The sequence below is a fragment of the Eptatretus burgeri genome, chromosome 10 (genome assembly GCF_056783735.1).
Source record: "Eptatretus burgeri isolate ZD-2024b chromosome 10, Ebu_testis_v1, whole genome shotgun sequence".
NCBI classification, from domain to species: domain Eukaryota; kingdom Metazoa; phylum Chordata; class Myxini; order Myxiniformes; family Myxinidae; genus Eptatretus; species Eptatretus burgeri.
The window spans coordinates 75,055,000-75,064,915 of record NC_140970.1 but is presented as its reverse complement, the minus strand read 5'-3'; the positions used below and the strand labels follow the sequence as shown (position 1 = coordinate 75,064,915).

Genomic DNA, 9,916 nt, shown 5'->3' with positions numbered 1-9,916 from the left:
CGATCTGTGTCAGGAATGGCAGGAATATCTTCAGATGTCTTTGAAAGTTCATTTATAAATAGATGTGTGTCATAGTGAGTGTTGTTGTGAAGAAAGACAGGAATAAAGTTTGGGGGCTTGTAATTAAGATTACAATGGGAATGAGCTGGACCTCTATATTTACCAGTAAGATGACAATGATCCCTAACTTTGACCTCTCCCTCAATTTTCTCCTCACAAATATGACAGATACTGTTGGTTCACGAAAAAAAATTTTCACAAAAATATAAGTGACCACTATATTCGTTATTGTTGTGTGTCTGTATGTCTGTATGTCTGTCTGTCTGTCTGTCTGTCTGTCTGTCCCGAGCATAGCTCCGTGGGTTTTGATCTGATCCTGATGAAATTTTGGTGGGAAGTTTATATCATGATCAAGTTGTGTTTTCCTGAAAATGGGCGTGGTCCACCCATAAAAAACATGTGTTTTTAGGGGGTAGCCGATTTCAATTTGCATCTTCTCCGAGGAGTTTTGCCGAATCTGACAGGGGTTTCAGTATTTGGTTAGCCCAATGGCACCTGCATAGCCCCACAGAGCTCGATTTTTCATTTTCGTCCCAAGGTCAAGGCCACAAGGTCACAAACTTAGAAAATTGCGAATTGTGTTTTTAGGGGGTAGCCGATTTCAATTTGCATCTTCTCCGAGGGGGGTTGTCGAATCTGGCAGAGGTTTCAGTATTTGGTTAGCCAAATGGCACCTGCATAGCCCCACGGAGCTCGGTTTTTCATTTTCGTCCCAAGGTCAAGGTCACAAGGTCACGAACTTAGAAAATTGCGATTTTGACATAAAAAAAATCCATCTTCTCTGAGGGGGTTCTCGAATCTGGCAGGGGTTTCAGTATTTGGTTAGCCCAATGGCACCTGCATAGCCCCACGTAGCTCCATTTTTCATTTTAGTCCCAAGGTCACAAAGTCAGGAACTTAGAAAATTGCGATTTTGGCATAAAAAATTCTTCTCCGAGGGGTTTGTCGAATCTGGCAGGGGTTTCGGTATTTGGTTAGCCCAATGGCACCTGCATAGCCCCACAGAGCTCCATTTTTCATTGTAGTCCCAAGGTCAAGGTCACAAGGTCAAGGTCACAAGGTCATGAACTTAGAAAATTTCGAATTTTGACATAAAAATGAGATGACCGCCTAAACGTTGAGAGCTAGGATGACAATCTTTTTTATGCATAATCTTGAGGTCATTCCCCACCTAAAGTCTTGAAACCATGTTTCTCTATCTCGAACACCTTGCCCGTGGCGCCCCCTACAAGTTTGTTTTTACGCTGATTTCATCAAAGTATGGATAATCCGAGGAGTGTGAAATGCCATATAGCCTATACAACGTTATATTGTTCCTGGAATGTTCCAGAGGAAGTTTTGCACCAAAGGTCATAATCCTTGACCTTTGACCTTTAAAGTTCACAAAGGTCAAATTTTCAAAGTTGTGGGAATCGAACCGGGTTTTCGACCTTCTTCGACGAACTAACTCCATTAAGCTATAGCACGTATCCTGTTTCCTTATTTTAAAGTCCACAACATTGTTTTGGGACCTTTAAAGGTTATGCAAAGGTCAACTTTTTAAAGTTGTTGAACGAAACCGGGTTTTTGACATTTTGCAGCTAATAACCTGTCACTCGTACCACATCATGTTGATCATTTTTATAACTTGGTCAAACATTATCACATTGTCTCATCCTTGACTTCTGAAACAATGTACATCGTCAAATACCGCTCGTGAACCATCGTCGTCTTCAGACTTGTTCTTTCTAAATTCCCTTTTCTCTCCCTTTGTTAATGATATTGGTTTTGAGGTTTTAACCATTATTTATCTTTGCCTGAAACAGTCTTTTTCCAATCATCTTACAAACTCCTCTGAGGCATCTTCTCCTCTATAAAGTTCCAACTTGTATTCATCAACAACAGATTATCTCTATTATAATACCAAGCTTGCACACTTAACTAAAAACTTGGCACGCCGTCACACGATCCCTATGAAATTGCTGTGGCACTTAGCGGACATGCCGACAATGTTTGGGAAGTCTTGGTGTTCCATAGTACCACTTGCATTTTGCACAATGCGTATTTTTGTCATTCCCCGTGTACGGTCTGTCGTCTGCTACCAGCTATGTTGTACTGCTATCCCGTGCATGTGCACGGGTCTCGCTAGTTTTATGTAATAACAGAAACCACAAGGAGTATGTTTTTTGATATTTTTTGTGTATGATTTATTTGGATTTGGAGAAACAGTATCTACCTTTTCAAGGATACTTTGAAAATCAGCATATATCACAAACGGATGTTTTATAGATTTGTTAAAATCTTTGTATGATATGTTTGAACCTGCTTTTGGTAAATTGATTACGCTTGATTTATGATTACTACAATATTTTGAATGTTTATTTAATCGTTATTTTGTATGAAAGGAGTCGAGACATCTCTTACAAGGATACGTTTTACATTTTCTCTTCTATAGTTCTGATTTTGTTAATCTTGATAAATTTTTGATGAAAGCATCATGTGATTTTTTCCTTTGAAGTAAAGTAGAGAAGGTCAATTTGTGTTTCATCATTTTTATAGTTGTTTGAAATTTTTAATATCTGAACTTTGTTTGTATTCATTAATCCATATAAATTAACAGATAGATTATTCATTTTTCTCAAAATTAGGAATATCTCTCAATGACATTGGAAACTTTAAATCTTTAACATTTAATGTATTCTCGTATTTCTCATAATGTTCAACCCTTTCAGGTTTCCATTGTGGAGGACGTAAGTGAGCAAGAACAGACCATAGAAAACATTTATTATCTTTGTTTTGAATATTAACAACCGCTTTCTTAAGTTTTATCTCTTTTGGTAAATCAACATAAGAAGAAGCTTGAAGAGGATCTGATTTTAAGATGTGTATATCTAAAAAGATTATTTTTGTAATCGCAAATCCACGACCTACTACATACAGTGTTATAAACATCTTGTTCTTGTCTCTGGAGTTCATTGTAAACATCGCATCTTACAAAACCTTGAAATGATGAGATAAAGTGAGGGTTTGTCCTCATATAGGGAGTAGTTTCATCACCTTCTCTTACCATATTCAATTTTACTCCCATACAAAACTTAAAAGTTTTCATTTCACTTAATGTGTTTTTAATTATAGTAGTACAGCGGATAAGCTCTCATATTTTAACAAATTGTGCATTTTATGAGAAAAGCATGAAATTTTTAGCATAATTAGGTCATACCATAATGTTTATTTTCGGATGTGGAGGTAAGTCATATTTGACCTCTGAGGGGACAGTGAGAGGTCAAATCTATGATGGCCGCTAGTCGCCTGGGTCTAATGTTCAAACGTCCTTAATTTGGAACCAGACTGCGCATAAAAACATTTACGGTGTAATTTCCAACTAAATTGGGGATGCCCATTCATTTGGTGATACCTTTGATAATGTCAGAATTCAAGGAAATGAATTTAGGTCAAGGTCAAGGTAAAAATTTATCAAAAAATAAGGAATCAGTTGAAATTTGCAAATGAATACCGAGTGATGACATTGTGGATAATTTAGTTATTTAGCTCCTCAGAGGGTGTGGTTGAGGCAGATATGGCGCATTATGTATTGTGTATATCCATGCTTAGACTAGCTGGGTATAGATGCATTATCTGTGGAGTTCTATGTTTTGTTGACCCTTACCAATAAAGAAATCCTGGATATTGACATGTATCTAAGAAGATAGCCTAGATGTAAAATGTGGCATGGTAGTTGGTGCTTTCATTGTGTTTTTGTCTTTCAGAGTCTTCTCTACTGCCGTGCTGATTTCGTCGCAACCATGCCGAAGCATCACTTCCTGATGGACCCTACCCAACCCTCTAAATCCAAGCAATCCTAGCCACCCCCAGCACTAACTGGGACATTTGTGTCCTCTGCCAATTAGTAACACATGAATCTTTGCAGTGTCCTCTCAGATCAACGAAACAGCCCGTTGATAGTGGCTATGCATCCCTGACAGAAGACCTTCTCCGGTTCCACACCCTTCAGCACATGCCAATGGACCTCCACCTGGAGCGATTGGATGATGGAAATGGCATAGAATCCATTCTGAAGGCACACGGGGCTGAGTGGCACAAGAAATGCTGTCTAAAACTCAACAAAAACGTGTTTGATGAGCAAAGTCGGGGAGAATTGGCTACGGACAACGAAGTACCTCTTCTGTGCACACTCCATCTGCTCACAGCCATCCACAGTCCACAGAGCCTACTTGTTTCTTCTGCAATGAGCCTGCTGGTTCTGTAGATTTACATAATGCATCAACCTACAACATCAACACAAATGTGCGGAAGTGTGCCCTTGAACTTGAGGACACTGTTCTTTTGGCCAAGCTTGCAGCAGGGGACATGATGGCCATTGAGGCCAAGTACCATCACCACTGTCTGCATTCACTGTACAACAGAGCCAGGAAGGCTGCACCCAAAGGCAATGGTGGAGATGATTCTTGCCTGCATGGCATAGCCTTTGCTGAGCTCGTGGCATACTTGGAAGACATGAACATTGATGAAGGCAGTGATCCTGTGTTCAGGCTGACAGACATCGCTCAGCTGTACAAGGTCAGACTGGAGCAGCTTGGTCTGACTGTACCAAAACGGATTCACACCACCAGACTGAAAAACCGACTGCTTAGGCCAAAGTCACATTTGCTCTACGGCGAGGATACGGCGGCCGCACACCCTCTGAATTGACAGAAAAGTGCAGCGACCGCAGAGTTTCTGCGGTGGCCTCAGGGTGGCGCTACGCCGTTTGGCTATCTTTCACAGGCCGTAGGGGTCGCCGTGGAATTATAACGCGGAGTTATAACTTTTTTTCATTTCTACGTTGGCCGTAGCAATTCGACATGCCGTAGTTGTGTTCCACGTCGACCGTACATAGGGCGTACGGTGTGCTTGCGTTATTCATGCGGCTGCCGTAGTCTCTTATCAATGAAAAATGAATTTTGCCCTAAAACCGAATACATTTTAAAAAACCGAACGCAACGTAACATTCATGTTTGTTCACTTATCTCCCCCACCTGTTCAACCCACATCTTCATGCTTTGTTCATTCAGTTCGTCGGTGGAAGTACTCATGAAAGCATCTCTCATGTATCGATCGCTACTTTACCTCGTGTTTTCACCTTTACCTCATGTTGTAATTTGGAATATCCATGATTACCTCAGCCCGATGTGTTTGATGAAAGTGATTGTGGTTCTGGGGGCATCATGTTTGATGAGCTGCCCTGGGGGCAGCGCTCTCGCATAGTGCGCGAGTGATCGGAACCCAGGACGGAGCTCGAGCCTGTGTGGACCTTTGGATGTGGTGATTGTACCAGTTTACATACAATACACCGCCACCGAAGGTCATTTACTCATCTTATTTTACCTTAAACATGGGTAATTTTCAGTTGAAAGTGTCTTGAAAGTAGGTTTTCTTGGGGTCCAGGAGCAGATTAATTCACTCCATTATTTCTTATTGGGAAAATAGTTTGGGAGTCGAACTTCTTGCAATCCGAACAGCCTCCTGGAACGAATTCAATTCGGATTCTGGGGGCACCACATTCTGGTATATTCCGAACTGTTATATTTTTATTTCAGTAAAAAAAGAAATTATATATACCCACTCGTTACCGCCCGTCTGGCCGCACGTTCGCCTTAGGGGCCCCCTGCGGTCGCCTTGCGGGCACCTTGAGGCTACCTTGCGTCTGCCTTGAAAATTCTATGGCCGCCGCAGGGATGCCATAAGGTGCGACATCAAAGCAAAGACCGTACGGCACCCCCACGTTTTCGGTCTCCACAATTTCTAAATACGCCGTGCGGCTCCCCGAAAAATATAAACATATGTGACTGCGACATTGTGTGACCGTGGAAATACTGCAGCCTCCGTATAATTGCTAGTGGCCGTAGATTTTGGAGACCCCACGGCCGCCGTGGCAAATATGACTTAGGCCTGACTGCGCTTCCTGATCTGAGGGCACATTCACAGGGAAGAGACACAATTCTGAGTTTTGAGAAGGACATTGGACCAGCCCTCATGATGGCCTGTCATCATGACAGTGATGCCATGCACTTAATGCGAGCAGCACAGGTGGTGCGCAAAGAGATCTTTGACTCAAGTTTCTCCTTTGATGGGTCGTTCCAGGCAAATTGCCAGCAGGAGGCTGTGCCACCAGCCCTCTTGGCTCTCGTCAACATGATACTCGATGGGGCAAACTTCGAGCATCAGACTCAGCTGGTACACACAACCACCACAAAACCTGCCCTAGCAATCTCCCAATTAATGGTGTTCAACAGCGTAAAGCATGCACGGAACGTGGATTCACCAAGGTCAGAACGTCATAGCCGCAACTGAGAAACTCCACTCCCACTCTAGCAGCATGGGACTATTCTGTTAATTTTTTTGTATTATTATCCCTACATTGTCAAAATGGAAGCGAAGTTTCGCTATATTGCATAGGTCCAATCCATTGTCTTTACCAAAATAATGTCCAAAAGTTTTTTTTTAACGTGATTTGACCTTGACCTTGATCGAAATGCATTTCCTTGACTCCTGGCGATCTCAAAAGTATCACCAAACGAATGGCCATTCCAAACTTTGTTGGAAATGACACCTTAAATGGTTTTTTGCACTGTTTATTTCCAAAATTAAACGCGTTTGAACATTAGTCCTGGTGGAATGGTGGCCATCTTGGATTTGACCTCTCACGGCCCTCAGAGGTCAAATCTGACTTCCCTCCACATCTGAAAATAAACCTTATGGTATTCACTAACTATGTCAGAAATGCATGCTTTTCTCATAAAACGCACAATTATTGTGCTTATCCACTGTACAATAGTTTCTATACTTTGTTTAACCATATCAACAGCTTCAATGATTGAAGATGGTCCAGGGTCTTGAAAGCGAAACAATCTTATTTTTATATATCCTTTAAATGCCCCATCAGTGTTTTCAATGGAGAATTTAGTGGCACCTTCCCTTTCTTCATTGTTCTTGTGCTTGCGTGATTGAAGGTGTTTATTATAATTTTTTTGAAGAAAATATCATTATCGCATCTATCACAATGTTTTGTTTTTTGCTCAAGTGGAGATATTTGTCTGAAAAGATTTAATGTGTGTTTATTGGTTTGAAGATGATTTCTATAAGTATAACATTTATATTCATGATTACAAGCATTGCAGTATGTTGTATTCACCATATTTATATAACAAAACTTTGCTTATAATAAAATTTTCTTGATGAAAATTCCGTTTAACTTATAGGTGAATCTGTGCTTAAAACCATTTTATCCTCCAACTTTTTTCACTTACTAACCACAATGTATCAAGACACAAAAGACAAGTTTCAAGCAATCTCTTCATTTGTAAAAGATTCTGAGAAAGATGTGGAGGTTGTGTAATTGAATAAAGATAAATATAACAACTATTGGATAAAAACAATTATGGTGAGTAATATGAGTTCTTCAATTTCCTTCAATGGAAGGGCTTTTAGTATACCTGGAAGGCCATCAATTAAAGTAGCTCCATTTAATTTTTAAATTTACCTTTAATATAAAAATGCAGTAGTTGAATCTGTTAATGAAAGAAAGTATACAGATATAGATGGTAATGTTTTTTTTTTTCCACTAATTAAATACGAGTCATTATTCAACTGAGGATTTTGAAGATTATGAAAATGATGATAGTATCTCTGTTGGAACAGAAGACAGTTATGATACCGAGAGTTTGTGTTCAAACGATAGTTATGAAAGTAGTTTTTTAGATGATTGTGAAAGATTGGATTTCTGGTTCTGGGTTTGGAGTGTCGACAGGTTTCCTTCAGGGCTCTCTGCTGACGATCTCAAAGTTAAGTTTCCAGTTGTTATCTGTCCCGTTTTAACTGTTTATTTTCTCATTTACGTGTTACTGTGTGTTCCTCGTTCAGTTTTGTTTCAAAAATTGTGCTATTTTGTGAGATTTTGTCGACCGTGTCTTACTGGGTGCTTGAGGCCTATCCTTGAGGCTTGAGGCCTACCAGTTCCCCTCGGTGTACGATCGTGTTTTGTTTTTTCTCACCATGACCTTCAATTTCTATCTTCCCCACTTTCCCAATCTCCCCCATCCCTCCCAACTAATCACTCTATTTCTTATCTTAAATATTAAAAAAAAACAACACTACCTTTCTCCTTCCTCACTCACCCCTCTTGATTCGCCTTATTCTTCTTCATCTCCTCTTCTTCTTCTCTTCTTCTTCTTCCTCGATTTTTTTCTACAACACTTCCATGACCTAATCTGTTGAAAACTCTCTCAAACTTTAATAATAACTCTCATAACCCGTGCTCTGCGCGACATGTTGGGGTGGGTGTGTTTGAGTAAGGAACTGATGCAGAGTATCAGTAGTAATTTTACTTGAATGCAGTAAGTGGAATACGATTTCACTGTTTCAGAACCATTTTTTTTTGTACCATGCACCTCATATGGTCTTTGAGATAATGTAAGCCGAATATCACGTTACTCGAGCACAGAACAAAGTCGAAGATAGCGCGACACGAAACCACAAACTCGGAAATAATATATAAGATAATAAAAACGATCTCTTACAATGCTTCATCTTCCTCTTTCACACGTATGGTACTCTTTACTGTATCAGAATGCACTACTATTCTGCTATTTAAACAGACTGCTCTCAATTCGACCTTTCCTTCATCCCTTGCCTAAAAAAATCCAACTGTTACAGCGTTTCTTCTCTCCATTCTCTGAATTCGCCTTTATTGCATCCATCAAGAATTGTGTTAAATAGCATCTCTGACCTAAAACTTTTTAAAACCCCAGTTTGCTATGAATGTTCGCTTTCCATCAACCATTCTTTTTTTCCAACTTCAGTGCCAACTCACCGCTCTCACCCCTCACTCTCAAAGCAACCATCCCACTCTTTTCCCTCCAAGCCTCCCTCTCACCTCTCTCAAAAACTCTCCCCTCACATTTCTCCCACCATTCATCCCCCTCACTCATCCTTCTCAAAGTTGCCCCCCTCTCATCCACAAAGCTGCCTCCTTCCACTGCCCTCTCACCTCCATCTCTTCACTCCACCTCCTCAAATCCTCAACTGCCTTCTTCCCCCTCTCTTGTTCCCCCTCTCCTCCAGCACCAGAGAGCCTTTTCTCTCCTCATTCGGCCCCTCCCTAGCTATTCTGCAATCCCCCACACTCTTTCAACAACCCTCCTTACCTCCCCCCTCGTCCCTTGTCTTACCCTCACCCTACCCCTCCCCCCACCCCCTACACCCAAAGCCTCCTCCCATTCCTCTTCATTAAAAGTGTGGACCTCAAATATCCGGGGCCTTCACTCAAACCTTTCAGATCTTTCCATACAGGTTGCCACTAACAAACCAAACATAATCTGCCTAACATAAACTTCCCCCCCGCCAAGACGTGTCTGACTCCCAAGTATCTCTCCCTGGTTACTCCCTCCTCCGGCATGACAGACCTGATCCTCGTCCTGGTGGAGGAGTTGCTCTCTTCATCAAAGACTCCATTCCTCACTCTCCATGCACTGCCATCACTCCCCCACACCCCTAGGAATAATATATCTGGCTATGGCTTCCCCTCCACTCCCACCTCATGTTTATATGTGTACTGTACCGTCCAGCGAACAGTGATGACTCCATCTTCACCTCACTAACCGAAAACATGGACCAACTTTTATCTTCTCATCCAAACTCTCCCTTCCTCATATGTGGTGACTTCAATTGTCATCATGCCAGTTGGCTAGGTGTGGGTACCTCTCACCTGTCATGGCACCTCAGCAAAAGCTTTCTGCGACTCATTGGGACTGACTAAATCGGTCAACTTCCCGACCCGGATCTCCATCTCTTCTGGGTCTGATTTTGACAAATTACCCTG

At 41.3% G+C, this 9,916-nt stretch overlaps 1 pseudogene; it reads left to right on the top strand.

Annotated features, from left to right (window-relative positions):
* The first annotated feature begins 2,655 nt into the window (after nt 1-2,655).
* LOC147018893 (uncharacterized) lies at nt 2,656-5,192 on the top strand (annotated as a pseudogene).
* Nucleotides 5,193-9,916: the final 4,724 nt, after the last annotated feature.